Here is a 21,558-nt window from a genome sequence, read left to right as displayed (position 1 = left end):
TGTTAGTATGTGTCTGTTGAATGTTCACATTGTCCCAAATTGTAACCACGTGTCTATAGATTGTTTACTATGTCCCTGACTGTTAGCACATGTCTATATAAAGTTAATATGTCCCAGACTGTTACCATGTGTCTATAGAATGTTCATATTGTCCAAACTGTTACCACGTGTCTATAGATTGTTAACAATATCCAAGACTGTTAGCACATGTCTATTGAAAGTTCTCTATGTCCCAGAATGTTACCATGTGACTATAGAATGTTCGTATTGTCCCAGACTCTTACCACGTGTCTATAGATTGTTTACTATGTCCTAGACTGTTAGCCCATGTCTATAGAAAGTTCACTATATCCCAGACTGTTAACATGTTTGTATAGAATGTTCGTATTGTCCCAGATCATCACTATGTGTCTATAGAATGTTCACATTGTCCCATCCTGTTACAATGTGTTTATAGAAAGTTCATATTTCCCAGAGTGTTACCACGTGTCTATAGAATGTTCACTATGTCCCACATTGTTACCACGTGTTTATAGAATGTTCGTATTGTCCCAGACTGTTACCACCTGTCTATAGGTTGTTTACTATGTCCCAGACTGTTACCACATGTCTATAGAATGTTCACTATGTCCTAGACTGTTACCATGTGTCTATAGAAAGTTCATATTGTCCCAGAGTGTTACCATGTGTCTATACCAATTTCACTATGTTTCAGACTGTTACCATGTGTCTATAGAATGCTCATATTGTTCCAGACTGTTACCACGTGTCTATAGAGTGTTCATATTGTCCCAGACTGTTACCATGTCTCTATAGAAAGTTCATATTTCCCAGACAGTTACCACGTGTCTATAGATTGTTTACTATGTCCCAGATTTTTACCCTGTGTCTATAGATTGTTCACTATGTTCCAGACTGTTATCATGTGTATATAGAATGTTCAAATTGTCCCAGACTGTTACCATGTGTCTATAGAAAGTTCATATTTCCCAGACTGTTACCACGGGTCTATAGAATTTTCATATTTTGCCAGACTGTTACCATGTGTCTATAGAATGTGCATATTTCCCAGAATGTTAGCACATGTCTATAGAATGTTCATATTGTCCCAGACGGTTACCATGTGTCTATAGAATGTTCCCATTGTTTCAGTCTGTTACCATGTGTCTATAAAGTTCATATTTCCCAGACTGTTACCACGTGTCTATAGAAAGTTCATATTGTCCCAGACTGTTACCACGTGTCTATAGAATGTTCATATTGCCCCAGACTGTTACCACGTGTCTATAGAATGTTCATATTGTCCCAGACTGTTACCACGTGTCTATAGATTGTTTACTATGTCCCAGACTGTTAACACGTGTCTATAGAATGTTCATTATGACCAAGACTGTTACCATGTGTCTATAGAATGTTCATATTGTCCCAGAATTTTACCACGTGTCTATAGATTGTTTACTATATCCCAGATTGTTACCACGTGTCTATAGATTGTTTATTATGTTCCATCCTGTTACCATGTTTTTATAGTAATTTCATATTTCCCAGACGGTTACCACGTGTCTATAGAATGTTCACTATGTCCCAGATTGTTACCACGTGTCTATAGAATGTTCCTATTGTCCCAGATTGTTACCATCTGTCTATAGATTGTTTACTATGTCCCAGACTGTTACCATGTGTGTATAGATTGTTCACTATGTCCCAAACGGTTACCATGTGTCTATAGAATGTTCATATATTCTCAGACTGTTATCATGTGTCTATAGAATGGTCATATTGTCCCAGACTGTTGCAACATGTCTATAGATTGTTTACTATGTCCCAGAGTGTTACAACGTGTCTATAGAATGTTCACTATGTCCCAAAATGTTACGATGTGTCTATAGAATGATCATATTGTCCCAGAGTTTTACCATGTGTCTATAGAAAATTCACTATGTCCCAGACTGTTACCATGTGTCTATAGAATGTTCATATTATTCCAGACCGTTACCACATGTCTATAGAGTTTTCATATTCCCAGACTGTTACCATGTCTCTATAGAAAGCTCATATTTGCCAGACTGTTACCACGTGTCTATAAAATGTTCATATTGTCCCAGACTGTTACCACGTGTCTATAGAATGTTCATGTTGTCCAGACCATTACCATGTGTCTATAGAATGTTTATATTGTCCCAGAGAGTTACCACGTGTCTATAGAATGTTCACTATGTCCAAGACTGTTACCATGTGTCTATAGAATGTTCATATTGTTCCAGATTGTTACCAGATGTCTATAGATTGTTTACTATGTCCCAGACTTTTACCACGTGTCTATAGAATGTTCATAATGTTCCAGACCGTTACCATGTGTCTGTAGAAAGTTCACTATGTCCCAGACTGTTACCATGTCTCTATAGAATTTTCACGATGTCCCAGATTGTTACCACATGTCAACAGATTATTCATATTGTCCCAGACTGTTACCACGTGTCTATAGAATGTTCATTATGTTCCAGACTGTTACCATGTGTCTATGGAATGTTCATATTGTCCCAGACTGTCACCACGTGTCTACAGATTGTTTACTATGTTCCAGATTGTTACCACGTGTCTATAGATCGTTCATTATGTTCCAGACTGTTATCATGTGTCTATAGAATGTTCATATTGTCCCAGACTGTTACCACGTATCTATAGATTGTTTACTATGTCCCAGAGTGTTAGCACATGTCTATAGAAGTTTACTATGTCCCAGAATTTTACCGTGTGTCTATAGAATGTTCATATTGTCCCAGACTGTTACCATGTGTCTATAGATTGCTTACTATGTACCAGACTGTTAGCACATATCTATAGAAAGTTTAACATCTCCCAGACTGTTACCATGTTTGTATAGAATGTTCGTATTTTCCCATTCCATTACCATGTGTCTATAGAATGTTCACATTGTCCCATCCTGTTACAATGTGTTTATAGAAAGTTCATATTTCCCAGATTGTTACCACGTGTCTATAGAATGTTCATATTGTCCCAGACTGTTACCATCTGTCTATAGATTGTTTACTATTTCCCAGAGTGGTACCACTAGTCTATAGAATGTTCACTATGTCCAAGACTGTTACTATGTGTCTATATAATGTTAATATTGTTCCAGACTTTTACCACGTGTCTATAGAATGTTCCTATTTCCCAGACTGTTACCATGTGACTATAGAATGTTCACATTGTCCCATCCTGTTACCATGTGTTTATAGAAAGTTCATATTTCCCAGACTGTTACCACGTGTCTATAGAAAGTTCATATTGTCCCAGACTGTTACCACATGTCTATAGATTGTTTACTATTTCCCAGACTGTTACCACGTGTCTATAGAATATTCACTATGTACAACACTGTTACCATGTGTCTATAGAATGTTAATATTTTTCCAGACTTTTACCACGTGTCTATAGAATGTTCATATTGACCCAGACTGTTACCATGTGTTTAGAGAATGTTCATATTGTCCCAGACTGTTACTACGTGTCTATAGATGGTTTACTATCTCCCAGACTGTTACCACGTGTCTATAGAATGTTCACTATGACCCAAACTGTTACCATGTGTCTATAAAATGTTCATATTTTCCCAGATTGTTACCATGTGTCTATAGAAAGTTCATATTGTCCCAGACTGTTACCACGTGTCTATAGAATGTTCACTATGTCCCACATTGTTACCACGTGTCTATAGAAAATTCACTATGTCCCACACTGTTACCATGTGTCTATAGAATATTCATATTTTCCCAGACCGTTATCATGTGTCTATAGAATGGTCACATTGTCCCAGCCTGTTACCATGTGTCTATAGAAAGTTCATATTTCCCAGACTGTTACCACATGTCTATAGAATGTTCATATTGTCCCAGACTGTTACCACGTTTCTATAGAATGTTCATATTGTCCAGACTGTTACCATGTGACTATAGAAGGGTCATATTGTCCCAGAATGTTACCACATGTCTATAGATTGTTTACTATGTCCCAGACTGTTACCATGTGTCTATAGAATGTTCGCTGTGTCCAAGACTGTTACCATGTGTCTGTAGAATGTTCATATTGTCCCAGACTGTTACCACGTGTCTATAGAATGTTCACTATGTCCCACATTGTTACCACGTGTCTATAGAAAATTCACTATGTCCCACACTGTTACCATGTGTCTATAGAATATTCATATTTTCCCAGACCGTTATCATGTGTCTATAGAATGTTCACTATGTCCCAGATGGTCGCCATGTGTCTATAGAATGTTCATATTGTCCCAGAGTGTTACCATGTGTCTATAGAAAGTTCACTATGTCCCAGACTGTTACCATGTGTCTATAGAATGTTGATATTGTCCCAGACTGTTACCACGTGTCTATAGATTGTTTACTATGTCCCAGACTGTAAGCACATGTCTATAGAAAGTTCACTATGTCCCAGACTGTTACCATGTGTCTATATAATATTCGTATTGTCCCAGACCGTTACCATGTGTCTATAGAATGTTCACATTGTCCCACCCTCTTACCATGTGTCTATAGAAAGTTCATATTTCCCAGACTATTACCACGTGTCTATAGAATGTTCATATTGTCCCAGACTGTTACCACTTGTCTATAGATTGTTTACTATGTCCCAGACTGTTATCACATGTCTATAGAATGTAAACTATGTCCCAGACTGTTACCATGTGTCTATTGAATGTTAATATTTTTCCAGACTTTTACCACGTGTCTATACAATGTTCATAATGTCCCAGACCGTTACCATGTGTCTGTAGAATGTTCACTATGTCCCAGACTGTTACCATGTGTCTATAGAATGTTCACTATGTCCCAGATTGTTACCACGTGTCTATAGAAAGTCATATTGTCCCAGAACGTTACCATGTGTCTCTAGAATGTTCAATATGTTCCAGACTGTTACCATGAGTCTATAGAATGTTCATATTGTCCCAGACTGTTACCATGTGTCTATAGAATGTTCATATTGACCCAGACTGTTACCATGTGTCTATGGAATGTTCATATTGTCCCAGACTGTTACCACGTGTCTATAGATTGTTTACTATGTCCCAGATTGTTACCACGTGTCTACAGATTGTTCATTATGTTCCAGACTGTTACCACGTGTCTATTGAATGTTCATATTGTTCCAGACTGTTACCACGTGTCTATAGAAAGTCATATTGTCCCAGACCGTTACCATGTATCTGTAGAATGTTCACTTTGTTCCAGAATGTTACCATGAGTCTATAGAATGTTCACTATGTCCCAGATTGTTACCACGTGTCCACAGAATGTTCCTATTGTCCCAGACAGTTACCACGTGTCTATAGAATGTTCATATTGTCCAAGATTGTTACCATGTGTCTATAGAATGTACACATTGTCCCAGATTGTTACCAGATGTCTATAGATTGTTTACTATCCCAGATTTTACCACGTGTCTATAGAATGTTCACTATGTCCCAGACGGTCACCATGTGTCTATAGAATGTTCATATTGTCCCAGAGTGTTACCATGTGTCTATAGAAAGTTCACTATGTCCCAGACTGTTACCATGTGTCTATAGAATGTTCATAATGTCCCAGACCATTACCATGTGTCTGTAGAAAGTTCACTATGTTCCAGACTGTTAACATGAGTTTATAGAATGTTCACTATGTCCCATATTGTCACCACGTGTCTATAGAATATTCCTATTTTCCCACACTGTTACCACGTGTCTATAGAATGTTCATATTGTCCAAGATTGTTATCATGTGTCTATAGAATGTACACATTGTCCCAGATTGTTACCAGATGTCTATAGATTGTTTACTATCCCAGATTTTACCACGTGTCTATAGAATGTTCACTATGTCTCAGACGGTCACCATGTGTCTATAGAATGTTCATATTGTCCCAGAGTGTTACCATGTGTCTATAGAAAGTTCACTATGTCCCAGACTGTTACCATGTGTCTATAGAATGTTCATAATATCCCAGACCATGTCCATGTGTCTGTAGAAAGTTCACTATGTTCCAGACTGTTAACATGAGTTTATAGAATGTTCACTATGTCCCATATTGTCACCACGTGTCTATAGAATATTCCTATTTTCCCACACTGTTACCAAGTGTTTATAGAATGTTCATATTGTCCCAGATTGTTACCATGTGTCTATAGAATGTTCACATTGTCCCGAACTGTTACCACGTGTCTATAGATTGTTTACTATGTCCCAGACTGTTAGCACATGTCTATAGAAAGTTCACTATATCCCAGATTGTTACCATGTGTCTATAGAATGTTGATATTGTCCCAGACTGTTACCACGTGTCTATAGATTGTTTACTATGTCCCAGACTATAAGCACATGTCTATAGAAAGTTCACTATGTCCCAGACTGTTACCATGTGTCTATATAATATTCGTATTGTCCCAGACCGTTACCATATGTCTATAGAATGTTCACATTGTCCCATCCTGTTACCATGTGTCTATAGAAAGTTCATATTTCCCAGACTATTACCACGTGTCTATAGAATGTTCATATTCTCCCAGACTGTTACCACTTGTCTATAGATTGTTTACTATGTCCCAGACTGTTACCACGTGTCTATAGAATGTAAACTATGTCCAAGAGTGTTACCATGTGTCTATAGAATGTTAATATTGTTACAGACTTTAACCACGTGTCTACAGAATGTTCATAATGTCCCAGACCGCTACCATGTGTCTGTAGAATATTCACTATGTCCCAGACTGTTACCATGTGTCTATAGAATGTTCATATTGTCTCAGACTGTTACCACGTGTCTATAGATTGTTTAGTATGTCCCAGACTGTTACCACCTGTTTATAGAATGTAAACTATATCCCAGACTGTTACCATGTGTCTATTGAATGTTAATATTGTACCAGACTTTTACCACGTGTCTATACAATGTTCATGATGTCCCAGTACGTTACCATGTGTCTGTAGAATGTTCACTATGTCCCAGACTGTTACCATGTGTCTATAGAATGTTCACTATGTCCCAGATTGTTACCACGTGTCTATAGAAAGTCATATTGTCCCAGAACGTTACCATGTGTCTGTAGAATGTTCACTATGTTCCAGACTGTTACCATGAGTCTATAGAATGTTCATATTGTCCCAGACTGTTACCATGTGTCTATAGAATGTTCATATTGACCCAGACTGTTACCATGTGTCTATGGAATGTTCATATTGTCCCAGACTGTTACCACGTGTCTATAGATTGTTTACTATGTCCCAGATTGTTACCACGTGTCTATAGATTGTTCATTATGTTCCAGACTCTTACCACGTGTCTATTGAACGTTCATATTGTTCCAGACTGTTACCACGTGTCTATAGAAAGTCATATTGTCCCAGACCATTACCATGTATCTGTAGAATTTTCACTTTGTTCCAGAATGTTACCATGAGTCTATAGAATGTTCACTATGTCCAAGATTGTTACTACGTGTCACCAGAATGTTCCTATTGTCCCAGACGGTTACCACGTGTCTATAGAATGTTCATATTGTCCAAGATTGTTACCATGTGTCTATAGAATGTACACATTGTCCCAGACTGTTACCACGTGTCTATAGAATGTTTACTATGACGCAGATTGTTACCACGTGTCTATAGAATGTTCATATTGTCCCAGACTGTTACCCCCTGTCTATAGAATGTTCACATTGTCCAAGACTGTTACCACGTGACAATAGAATGTTCATATTGTCCCAGACTGTTACCATGTGTCTATAGATTGTTTACTGTGTCCCAGACTGTTAGCACGTGTCTATGGAATGTTCACTATGACCAAGATAGTTACCATGTGTCTATAGAATGTTCATATTGTCCCAGACTGTTACCACGTGTCTATAGATTGTTTACTATGTCCCAGATTGTTACCAAGTGTCTATAGATTGTTCATTATGTTCCAGACTGTAATCATGTGTATATAGAGTGTTCATATTGTCCCAGACTGTTACCATGTGTTTATAGAAAGTTCATATTGTCCCAGACATTTACCACGTGTCTATAGAAAGTTCACTATGTTCAAGACTGTTAACTTGTGTCTATAGATTATTTACTATGTCCCAGACTGTTACCACATGTCTATGGAATGTTCTCTATGTCCAAGACTGTTACCACGGGTCTATAGAATGTTCACTATGTACAACACTGTTACCATGTGTCTATAGAATGTTAATATTTTTCCAGACTTTTACCACGTGTCTATAGAATGTTCATATTGACCCAGACTGTTACCATGTGTCTAGAGAATGTTCATATTGTCCCAGACTGTTACTACGTGTCTATAGATGGTTTACTATCTCCCAGACTGTTACCACGTGTCTATAGAATGTTCACTATGACCCAAACTGTTACCATGTGTCTATAAAATGTTCATATTTTCCCAGATTGTTACCATGTGTCTATAGAAAGTTCATATTGTCCCAGACTGTTACCACGTGTCTATAGAATGTTCACTATGTCCCACATTGTTACCACGTGTCTATAGAAAATTCACTATGTCCCACACTGTTACCATGTGTCTATAGAATATTCATATTTTCCAAGACCGTTATCATGTGTCTATAGAATGGTCACATTGTCCCAGCCTGTTACCATGTGTCTATAGAAAGTTCATATTTCCCAGACTGTTACCACATGTCTATAGAATGTTCATATTGTCCCAGACTGTTACCACGTTTCTATAGAATGTTCATATTGTCCAGACTGTTACCATGTGACTATAGAAGGTTCATATTGTCCCAGAATGTTACCACATGTCTATAGATTGTTTACTATGTCCCAGACTGTTACCATGTGTCTATAGAATGTTCACTGTGTCCAAGACTGTTACCGTGTGTCTATAGAATGTTCATATTGTCCCAGATTGTTACCAGATGTCTATAGATTGTTTACTATCCCAGATTTTACCACGTGTCTATAGAATGTTCACTATGTCCCAGACGGTCACCATGTGTCTATAGAATGTTCTTATTGTCCCAGAGTGTTACCATGTGTCTATAGAAAGTTCACTATGTCCCAGACTGTTACCATGTGTCTATAGAATGTTCATAATGTCCCAGACCGTGACCATGTGTCTGTAGAAAGTTCACTATGTTCCAGACTGTTAACATGAGTTTATAGAATGTTCACTATGTCCCATATTGTCACCACGTGTCTATAGAATATTCCTATTGTCCCACACTGTTACCAAGTGTTTATAGAATGTTCATATTGTCCCAGATTGTTACCATGTGTCTATAGAATGTTCACATTGTCCCAAACTGTTACCACGTGTCTATAGATTGTTTACTATGTCCCAGACTGTTAGCACATGTCTATAGAAAGTTCACTATATCCCAGATTGTTACCATGTGTCTATAGAATGTTGATATTGTCCCAGACTGTTACCACGTGTCTATAGATTGTTTACTATGTCCCAGACTGTAAGCACATGTCTATAGAAAGTTCACTATGTCCCAGACTGTTACCATGTGTCTATATAATATTCGTATTGTCCCAGACCGTTACCATGTGTCTATAGAATGTTCACATTGTCCCATCCTGTTACCATGTGTCTATAGAAAGTTCATATTTCCCACACTATTACCACGTGTCTATAGAATGTTCATATTGTCCCAGACTGTTACCACTTGTCTATAGATTGTTTACTATGTCCCAGACTGTTACCACCTGTTTATAGAATGTTCATATTGACCCAGACTGTTACCATGTGTCTATGGAATGTTCATATTGTCCCATCCTGTTACCACGTGTCTATAGAAAGTTCACATTTCCCAGACTCTTACCACGTGTCTATAGAATGTTCATATTGTCCCAGACTGTTACCACGTGTCTATAGATTGTTTACAATCTCCCAGATTGTTACCACGTGTCTATAGAATGTTCATATTGACCGAGTTTGTTACCATGTGTCTACAGAAAGTTCACATTTCCCAAACTGTTACCACGTGTCTATAGAAAGTTCATATTTCCCAGACTATTACCACGTGTCTATAGAATGTTCATATTGTCCCAGACTGTTACCATGTGTCTATAGAATGTTCATATTGACCCAGACTGTTACCATGTGTCTATGGAATGTTCATATTGTCCCAGACTGTTACCACGTGTCTATAGATTGTTTACTATGTCCCAGATTGTTACCACGTGTCTATAGATTGTTTATTATGTTCCAGACTCTTACCACGTGTCTATTGAACGTTCATATTGTTCCAGACTGTTACCACGTGTCTATAGAAAGTCATATTGTCCCAGACCGTTACCATGTATCTGTAGAATGTTCACCTTGTTCCAGAATGTTACCATGAGTCTATAGAATGTTCACTATGTCCCAGATTGTTACCACGTGTCCACAGAATGTTCCTATTGTCCCAGACAGTTACCACGTGTCTATAGAATGTTCATATTGTCCAAGATTGTTACCATGTGTCTATAGAATGTACACATTGTCCCAGACTGTTACCACGTGTCTATAGAATGTTTACTATGACCCAGATTGTTACCACGTGTCTATAGATTGTTCATTATGTTCCAGATTGTTACCACGTGTCCATAGAATGTTCACATTTTCCCAGACTGTTACCACGTGTCTATGGAATGTTTATTTTGTCCTAGACTGTTACCATGTGTATATAGAATGTTCATATTGTCCCTGACTGGTACCACGTGTCTATAGATTGTTTACAATCTCCCAGATTGTTACCACGTGTCTATAGAATGTTCATATTGACCGAGCTTGTTACCATGTGTCTATAGAAAGTTCACATTTCCCAGACTGTTACCACGTGTCTATAGAATGTTCATATTGTTTCAGACTGTTACCACCTGTCTATAGAATGTTCACATTGTCCCAGACTGTTACCACGTGTCTATAGATTGTTTACTATGACCCAGACTGTTAGCACGTGTCTATGGAATGTTCACTATGACCAAGATAGTTACCATGTGTCTATAGAATGTTCATATTGTCCCAGACTGTTACCACGTGTCTATAGATTGTTTACTATGTCCCAGATTGTTACCACGTGTCTATAGATTGTTCATTATGTTCCAGACTGTAATCATGTGTATATAGAATGTTCATATTGTCCGAGACTGTTACCATGTGTCTATAGAAAGTTCATGTTGTCCCAGACATTTACCACGTGTCTATAGAAAGTTCACTATGTCCAAGACTGTTAACTTGTGTGTATAGATTGTTTACTATGTCCCAGACTGTTACCACATGTCTATGGAATGTTCTCTATGTCCAAGACTGTTACCACGTGTCTATAGAATGTTCATATTGTCCCAGATTATTACCATGTGTCTATAGAATGTTCATATTATCCCAGACTGTTACCACGTGTCTATAGATTGTTTACTATGTCCCAGACTGTTACCACCTGTATATAAAATGTAAACTATATCCCAGACTGTTACCATGTGTCTATTGAATGTTAATATTGTTCCAGACATTTACCACGTGTCTATAGAATGTTCATAATGTCCCAGACCGTTACCATGTGTCTGTAGAATGTTCACTATGTCCCAGAATGTTACCATGTGTCTATAGAATGTTCACTATGTCCCAGATTATTACCACGTGTCCATAGAATGTCATATTGTCCCAGACCGTTTCCATGTGTCTGTAGAATGTTCACTATGTTCCAGACTGTTACCATGAGTCTATAGAATGTTCATATTGTCCCAGACTGTTATCACGAGTCTATAAAATGTTCCCATTGTCCCAGAATTTTACCACGTGTCTATAGAATGTTCATTATGTTCCAGATTGTTACCATGTGTCTATGGAATGTTCATATTGTCCCAGACTCTTACCACGTGTCTATAGATTGTTTACTATATTCCAGATTGTTACCACGTGTCTATAGATCATGCATTATGTTCCAGACTGTTATCATGTGTCTATAGAATGTTCATATTGTCCCAGACTGTTACCACGTGTCTATAGATTGTTTACTATGTCCCAGAGTGTTAGCACATGTCTATAGAAAGTTCACTATGTCCCAGAATGTTACCATGTGTCTATAGAATGTTCATATTGTCCCAGACTGTTACCACGTGTCTATAGATTGCTTACTATGTCCCAGACTGTTAGCCCATGTCTATAGAAAGTTTAACATCTCCCAGACTGTTACCATGTTTGTATAGAATGTTCGTATTGTCCCAGACCGTTACCATGGGTCTATAGAATATTCACATTGTCCCATCCTGTTACAATGTGTTTATAGAAAGTTCATATTTCCCAGATTGTTACCACGTGTCTATAGAATGTTCATATTGTCCCAGACTGTTACCATCTATTTATAGATTGTTTACTATTTCCCAGAGTGGTACCACGTGTCTATAGAATGTTCACTATGTCCAAGACTGTTACCATGTGTCTATAGAATGTTAATATTTTTCCAGACTTTTACCACGTGTCTATAGAATGTTCATATTGACCCAGACTGTTACCATGTGTCTAGAGAATGTTCATATTGTCCCAGACTGTTACTATGTGTCTATAGATGGTTTACTATCTCCCAGACTGTTACCACGTGTCTATAGAATGTTCACTATGACCCAAACTGTTACCATGTGTCTATAAAATGTTCATATTTTACCAGATTGTTACCATGTGTCTATAGAAAGTTCATATTGTCCCAGACTGTTACCACGTGTCTATAGAATGTTCACTATGTCCCACATTGTTACCAAGTGTCTATAGAAAGTTCACTATGTCCCACACTGTTACCATGTGTCTATAGAATATTCATATTTTCCCAGACCGTTATCATGTGTCTATAGAATGGTCACATTGTCCCAGCCTGTTACCATGTGTCTATAGAAAGTTCATAATTCCCAGACTGTTACCACATGTCTATAGAATGTTCATATTGTCCCAGACTTTTACCACGTGTCTATAGAATGTTCATATTGTCCTGACTGTTACCATGTGACTATAGAAGGTTCATATTGTCCCAGAATGTTACCACATGTCTATAGATTGTTTACTATGTCCCAGACTGTTACCATGTGTCTATAGAATGTTCACTGTGTCCAAGACTGTTACTGTGTGTCTATAGAATGTTCATATTGTCCCAGATTGTTACCAGATGTCTATAGATTGTTTACTATCCCAGATTTTACCACGTGTCTATAGATTGTTCACTATGTCCCAGACGGTCACCATGTGTCTATAGAATGTTCTTATTGTCCCAGAGTGTTACCATGTGTCTGTAGAAAGTTCACTATGTTCCAGACTGTTAACATGAGTTTATAGAATGTTCACTATGTCCCATGTTGTCAACACGTGTCTATAGAATATTCCTATTGTCCCACACTGTTACCAAGTGTTTATAGAATGTTCATATTGTCCCAGATTGTTACCATGTGTCTATAGAATGTTCACATTGTCCCAATCTGTTACCACGTGTCTATAAATTGTTTACTATGTCCCAGACTGTTAGCACATGTCTATAGAAAGTTCACTATATCCCAGATTGTTACCATGTGTCTATAGAATGTTGATATTGTCCCAGACTGTTACCACGTGTCTATAGATTGTTTACTATGTCCCAGACTGTAGGCACATGTCTATAGAAAGTTTACTATGTCCCAGACTGTTACCATGTGTCTATATAATATTCGTATTGTCCCAGACCGTTACCATGTGTCTATAGAATGTTCACATTGTCCCATCCTGTTACCATGTGTCTATAGAAAGTTCAAATTTCCCAGACTATTACCACGTGTGTATAGAATGTTCATATTGTCCCAGACTGTTACCACTTGTCTATAGATTGTTTACTATGTCCCAGACTGTTACCACGTGTCTATAGAATGTAAACTATATCCCAGACTGTTACCATGTGTCTATTGAATGTTAATATTGTTCCACACTTTTACCACGTGTCTATACAATGTTCATAATGTCCCAGACCGTTACCATGTGTCTGTAGAATGTTCACTATGACCCAGACTGTTACCATGTGTCTATAGAATGTTCACTATGTCCCAGATTGTTACCACGTGTCTATAGAAATTCATATTGTCCCAGACCGTTACCATGTGTCTGTAGAATGTTCACTATGTTCCAGATTGTTACCATGAGTCTATAGAATGTTCATATTGTCCCAGACTGTTACCATGTGTCTATAGAATGTTCATATTGACCCAGACTGTTACCATGTGTCTATGGAATGTTCATATTGTCCCAGACTGTTACCACGTGTCTATAGATTGTTTACTATGTCCCAGATTGTTACCACCTGTCTATAGATTGTTCATTATGTTCCAGACTGTTACCACGTGTCTATAGAAAGTCATATTGTCCCAGACCATTACCATGTATCTGTAGACTGTTCACTTTGTTCCAGAATGTTACCATGAGTCTATAGAATGTTCACTATATCCCAGATTGTTACCATGTGTCCACAGAATGTTCTTATTGTCCCAGACTGTTACCACGTGTCTATAGAATGTTCATATTGTCCAAGATTGTTACCATGTGTCTATAGAATGTACACATTGTCCCAGACTGTTACCACGTGTCTATAGAATGTTCATATTGTCCCAGACGGTTACCACGTGTCTACAGAATGTTCAAATTGACCCAACTGTTATTATGTGTCTATATAATGTTCATATTTTCCAGACTTTTACCACGTGTCTATAGATTGTTTACTATGTCCCAGATTGTTACCACGTGTATATAGATTGTTCATTATGTTCCAGACTGTTATCATGTGTCTATAGAATGTTCATATTTTCTCAGACTGTTACCACGTGTCTATAGATTGTTTACTATTTCCCAGAGTGTTAGCACATGTCTATACAAAGTTCACTATGTCCCAGATTGTTACCATGTGTCTCTAGAATGTTTGTATTGTCCCAGACCATTACCATGTGTCTATAGAATGTTCACATTGTCGCATCCTGTTACCATGTGTTTATAGAAAGTTTAAATATCCCAGACTGTTACCACGTGTCTATAGAATGTTCATATTGTCCCACACTGTTACCACGTGTCTATAGATTGTTTACTATTTCCCAGACTGATATCACGTGTCTATAGAATGTTCACTATGTACAAGACTGTTACCATGTGTCTAAGAATGTTAATATTTTTCCAGACTTTTAACACGTGTCTATAGAAAGTTCACATTGTCCCAGACTGTTACCCTGTGTCTATAGAATGTTCACATTGTCCCAGACTGTTACTACATGTCTATAGATGGTTTACTATCTCCCAGACTATTACCACATGTCTATAGAATGTTCACTATGTCCCAGACTGTTACCATGTGTCTGTAAAATGTTCATATTTTCCCAGATTGTTACTATGTGTCTATAGAAAGTTCATATTTCCCAGAGTGTAAACATGTGTCTATAGAATGTTCATATTGTCCCAGACTGTTACCACGTGTCTATAGAATGTTCACTATGTCCCACATTGTTACCACGTGTCTATAGAATGTTCATATTGTTCCAGACTGTTACCACGTGTCTATAGAATGTTCACACGGTCCAGACCATTACCACGTTTCTATAGATTGTTTACTATGTCCCAGAGTGTTAGCACATGTCTATAGAAAGTTCACTATGTCCCAGACTGTTACCATGTGTCTATAGAATGTTCCTATTGTCCCAGACTGTTACCACGTGTCTATAGTTTGGTTACTATGTCCCAGAGTGTTAGCACATGTCTATAGAAAGTTCACTATGTCCCAGACTGTTACCATGTGTCTCTAGCAGGTTCGTATTGTCCCAGACCGTTATGTGTCTATAGAATGGTCACATTGTCCCAGCCTGTTACCACGTGTCTATAGAAAGTTCATATTTCCCAGACTGTTACCACGTGTCTATAGAGTGTTCATATTTTCCCAGACTGTTACCACGTGTCTATAGAATGTTCATATTGTCCAGACCGTTACCATGTGACTATAGAAGGTTCATATTGTCGCAGAATGTTACCATGTTTCTATAGATTGTTTACTATGTCCCAGACTGTTACCACGTGTCTATAGAATGTTCACTGTGTCCCAGACTGTTACCATGTGTCTACAGAATGTTCATATTGTCCCAGATTGTTACCAGATGTCTATAGATAGTTTACTATGTCCCAGATTTTACCACGTGTGTATAGAATGTTCACTAGGTCCCAGACGGTCACCATGTGTCTATAGAATGTTCATATTGTCCCAGAGTGTTACCATGTGTCTATAGAAAGTTCACTATGTCCCAGACTGTTACCATGTGTCTATAGAACATTCGTATTGTTCCACACCATTTCCATGTGTCCATATAATGTTCACATTGTCCCAGACTGTTACCATGTGTCTATAGAAAGTTCATATTTCCCAGACAGTTACCACGTGTCTATAGACTGTTTAGTATGTCCCAGACTGTTGCCACATGTCTATAGATTGTTTACTATGTCCCAGACTGTTACCACCTGTCTATAGAATGTAAACTATATCCCAGACTGTTACCATGTGTCTATAGAAAGTTCACTATGTCCCAGACTGTTACCATGTGTCTATAGAATGTTCTTAATGTCCCAGACCGTTTCCATGTGTCTGTAGAATGTTCACTATGTTCCAGACTATTAAAATGAGTTTATAGAATGTTTACTATGTCCAATATTGTCAGCACGTGTCTATAGAATATACCTATCATTCCAGACTGTTACCAATTGTTTATAGAATGTTCATATTGTCCCAGATTGTTACCATGTGTCTATAGAATGTTCACATTGTCCCAAACTATTACCACGTGTCTACAGATTGTTTACTATGTCCCAGACTGTTAGCACATGTCTATAGAATGTTCACTATGTCCCAGAGTGTTACCATGTGTCCGTAGAATATTCATATTGTCCCAGACTGTTACCACGTGTCTATAGATTGTTTACTATGTCGCAGACTGCAAGCACATGTCTATAAAAAGTTCACTATGTCACCAGACTGTTACCATGTGTCTATATAATGTTCGTATTGTCCCAGACCGTTACCATGTGTCTATAGAATGTTCACATTGTCCCATCCTATTACCATGTGTCTATAGAAAGTTCATATTTCCCAGACTATTACCACGTATCTATAGAATGTTCATATTGTCCCATACTATTACACGTGTCTATAGATTGTTTACTATGTCCCAGACTGTTACCACGTGTCTATAGAATGTAAACTATGTCCAAGACTGTTACCATGTGTCTATATAATGTTAATATTGTTCCAGACTTTTACCACGTGTCTACAGAATGTTCATAATGTCCCAGACGGTTACCATGTGTCTGTATAATGTTCACTATGACCCAGACTGTTACTATGTGTCTATAGAATGTTCACTATATCGCAGATTGTTACCACGTGTTTATAGAATGTTCATATTGTCCAGACCGTTGCCATGTGACTATAGAAGGTTCATATTGTCCCAGATTGTTACCACGTGTCTATAGATTGTTTACTATGTTCTAGACTGTTACCACGTGTCTATAGAATGTTTACTGTGTCCAAGACTGTTACCATGTGTCTATAGAGTGTTCATATTGTCCCAGGATTTACCAGATGTCTATAGATTGTTTACTATGTCCCAGATTTTACCAAGGGTCTATAGAATGTTCACTATGTCCCAGACGGTCACCATGTGTCTATAGAATGTTCATATTGTCCCAGAGTGTTACCATCTGTCTATAGAAAGTTCACTATATCCCAAACTGTTACCATGTGTCTGTAGAATGTTCATAATGTCCCAGACTGTTACCATGTGTCTGTAGAATGTTCACTATGTTCCAGACTGTTACCATTTGTTTATAGAATGTTCACTATGTCCCTTATTGTCACCACGTGTCTATAGAATATTCCTATTGTCCCAGACTGTTATCAAGTGTTAATAGAATGTTCATATTGTCCCAGATTGTTACCATGTGTCTATAGAATGCTTATATTGTCACAGACTGTTACCACGTGTCTATAGATTGTTTACTATGTCCCAGACTGTAAGCACATGACTATAGAATATTCACTATGTACCAGACTGTTACCATGTGTCTATATAATGTTCGTATTGTCCCAGACTTTTACCATGTGTCTATAGAATGTTAATAATGTTCCAGACTTTTACCACGTGTCTATAGAATGTTCATAATATCCCATATCATTACCATGTGTCTGTAGAATGTTCACTGTGTCCCAGACTGTTACCATGTGTCTATAGATTGTTCGTATTGTCCAAGATCATTACCATGTGTCTATAGAATGTTCACATTTTCCCATCCTGTTACCATTTGTCTATAGAAAGTTCATATTTCCCAGACTATTACCACGTGTCTATAGAATGTTCATATTGTCCCACACTGTTACCACGTGTCTATAGATTGTTTACTATGTCCCAGACTGTTACCACGTATTATAGAGTGTAAACTATGTCCAAGGCTGTTACCATGTGTCTATAGAATGTGAATATTGTACCAGACTGTTACCACGTGTATACAGAATGTTCATAACGTCCCAGACCGTTACCATGTGTCTGTAGAATGTTCACTATGTCCCAGACTGTTACCATGTGTCTGTAGAATATTCACGAATCCCAGATTGTTACCACGTGTCTATAGAATGTTCACATTTTCCCAGACTGTTACCTTGTGTCTATAGAATGTTCATATTGTCCCAGACTGTTACCACGTGTCTATAGTTTGTTTACTATCTCCCAGAATTTTACCACGTGTCTATACAATGTTCACTATGTCCCAGACTGCTACCATGTGTCTATAGAATGTTCATATTTTCCCAGATTGTTACCATGTGTCTATAGAGAGTTCATATTTCCCAGAGTGTAGCCATATGTCTATAGAATGTTCATATTGTCCCAGACTGTTACCACGTGTCTATAGAATGTTCACTATGTCCCAGATTGTTACCACATGTCTATAGAATGCTCATATTGTCCCAGACTGTTACCATGTTTCTATAAAAAGTTCATATTGTCCCAGACTTTTACCACGTGTCTATAGAATGTTCATATTGTCCCAGACTGTTCATATTTGTCAATAGAATGTTCATATTGTCACAGACTCTTACCATGTTTCTATAGAATGTTCACATTGTTTCAGCCTGTTACCATGTGTCTATAGAAAGTTTATATTTCCCAGACTGTTACCACGTGTCTATAGAATGTTCATATTGTCCCAGACTGTTACCACGTTTCTATAGATTGTTTACTATGTCCCAGAATTTTAGCATGTGTCTATAGAATGTTCACTATGACCAAGACTGTTACCATGTGTCTATACAATGTTCATATTGTCCCAGACTGTTACCACGTGTCTATAGATTGTTTACTATGACCCAGATTGTTACCACGTGTCTATAGATTGTTCATTATGTTCCAGACTGTTATCATGTGTCTATAGAATGTTCATATTGTCCCAGACTGTTACCATGTGTCTATAGAATATAAACTATATTCCAGACTGTTACCATGTGTCTATAGAATGTTAATATTGTTCCAGACTTTTACCACGTGTCTATAGAATGGTCATAATGTCCCAGACTTTTACCATGTGTCTATAGAATGTTCATATTGTCCCAGACTGTTCATTTTTGTCAATAGAATGTTCATATTGTCCCAGACTGTTACAACGTGTTTATAGAAGGTTCATATTGTCCCAGATTGTAACCATGTGTCTATAGATTGTTTACTATGTCCCAGACTGTTACCATGAGTCTATAGAACGTTCACTATGTCCAAGTCTGTTACCCTGTGTCTATAGAATGTTCACTATGTCCCAGACTGTTACCATGTGTCTATAGAATGTTCCTATTGTCCCAGACTGTTACCACGTGTCTATAGTTTGGTTACTATGTCCCAGACTGTTACCATGAGTCTATAGAACGTTCACTATGTCCAAGTCTGTTACCCTGTGTCTATAGAATGTTCACTATGTCCCAGACTTTTACCACGTGTCTATAGAATGTTCATATTGTCCCAGACTGTTCATATTTGTCAATAGAATGTTCATATTGTCACAGACTGTTACCATGTTTCTACAGAATGTTCACATTGTTTCAGCCTGTTACCATGTGTCTATAGAAAGTTTATATTTCCCAGACTGTTACCACGTGTCTATAGAATGTACATATTGTCCCAGACTGTTACCACGTTTCTATAGATTGTTTACTATGTCCCAGAATTTTAGCACATGTCTATAGAATGTTCACTATGACCAAGACTGTTACCATGTGTCTATAGAATGTTCATATTGTCCCAGATTGTTACCACGTGTCTATAGATTGTTCATTATGTTCCAGACGGTTATCATGTGTCTATAGAATGTTCATATTGTCCCAGACCGTTACCATGTGTCTATAGAATGGTCATAACGTCCCAGACTGTTACCACATGTCTATAGATAGTTTACTATGTCCCAGACTGTTACCACCTGTCTATAGAATGTAAACTATATCCCAGACAGTTACCATGTGTCTATAGAATGTTAATATTGTTCCAGACTTTTACCACGTGTCTATAGAATGGTCATAATGTCCCAGACTTTTACCATGTGTCTATAGAATGTTCATATTGTCCCAGACTGTTCATATTTGTCAATAGAATGTTCATATTGTCCCAGACCGTTACCACGTGTCTATAGAATGTTCATAATGACACAGACCGTTACCATGTGTCTGCAGAATGTTCACTGTTTCCCAGACGGTTACCACATGTCTATAGAATGCTCATATTGTCCTAGACTGTTACCATGTTTCTATAGAAAGTTCATATTTTCCCAGACTCTTATCACGTGTCTATAGAATGTTCATATTGTCCCAGACCGTTACCACGTGTCTATAGAATGTTCATAATGTCACAGACCGTTACCATGTGTCTGTAGAATGTTCACTGTTTCCCAGACTGTTACCACATGTCTATAGAATGCTCATATTGTCCCAGACTGTTACCATGTTTCTATAGAAAGTTCATATTTTCCCAGACTGTTACCACGTGTCTATAGAATGATCATATTGTCCCAGACTGTTTCCATGTGTCTATAGAAAGTTCATATTGTCCCAGACCGTTACCACGTGTCTATAGAATGGTCATAATGTCCCAGACTTTTACCATGTGTCTATAGAATGTTAATAATGTCCCAGACTGTGACCATGTGTCTGTAGAATGTTCCCTGTGTCCCAGACTTTTTCCATGTGTCTATAGAATGTTTGTATTGTCCCAGACCGTTACCATGTGTCTATAAAAAGTTCATATTGTCCCAGACTGTTACCTTGAGTCTATAGATTGTTCATATTGTCCCAGACTGTTACCATGTGTCTATAGAATGTTTATATTGACCCAGACTGTTACCATGTGTGTATAGATTGTTTACTATGTCCCATACTGTTACCACATGTCTATGGAATGTTCACTATGTCCAAGACTGTTACAACGTGTTTATAGAATGTTCATATTGTCCCAGACTGTAACCATGTGTCTATAGATTGTTTACTATGTC

The sequence above is a fragment of the Peromyscus eremicus genome, chromosome 13 (genome assembly GCF_949786415.1).
Source record: "Peromyscus eremicus chromosome 13, PerEre_H2_v1, whole genome shotgun sequence".
In the NCBI taxonomy this organism is placed as follows: Eukaryota; Metazoa; Chordata; class Mammalia; order Rodentia; family Cricetidae; genus Peromyscus; species Peromyscus eremicus.
The sequence above is the reverse complement of the archived record's forward strand: the minus strand, read 5'-3'. Positions refer to the sequence as shown.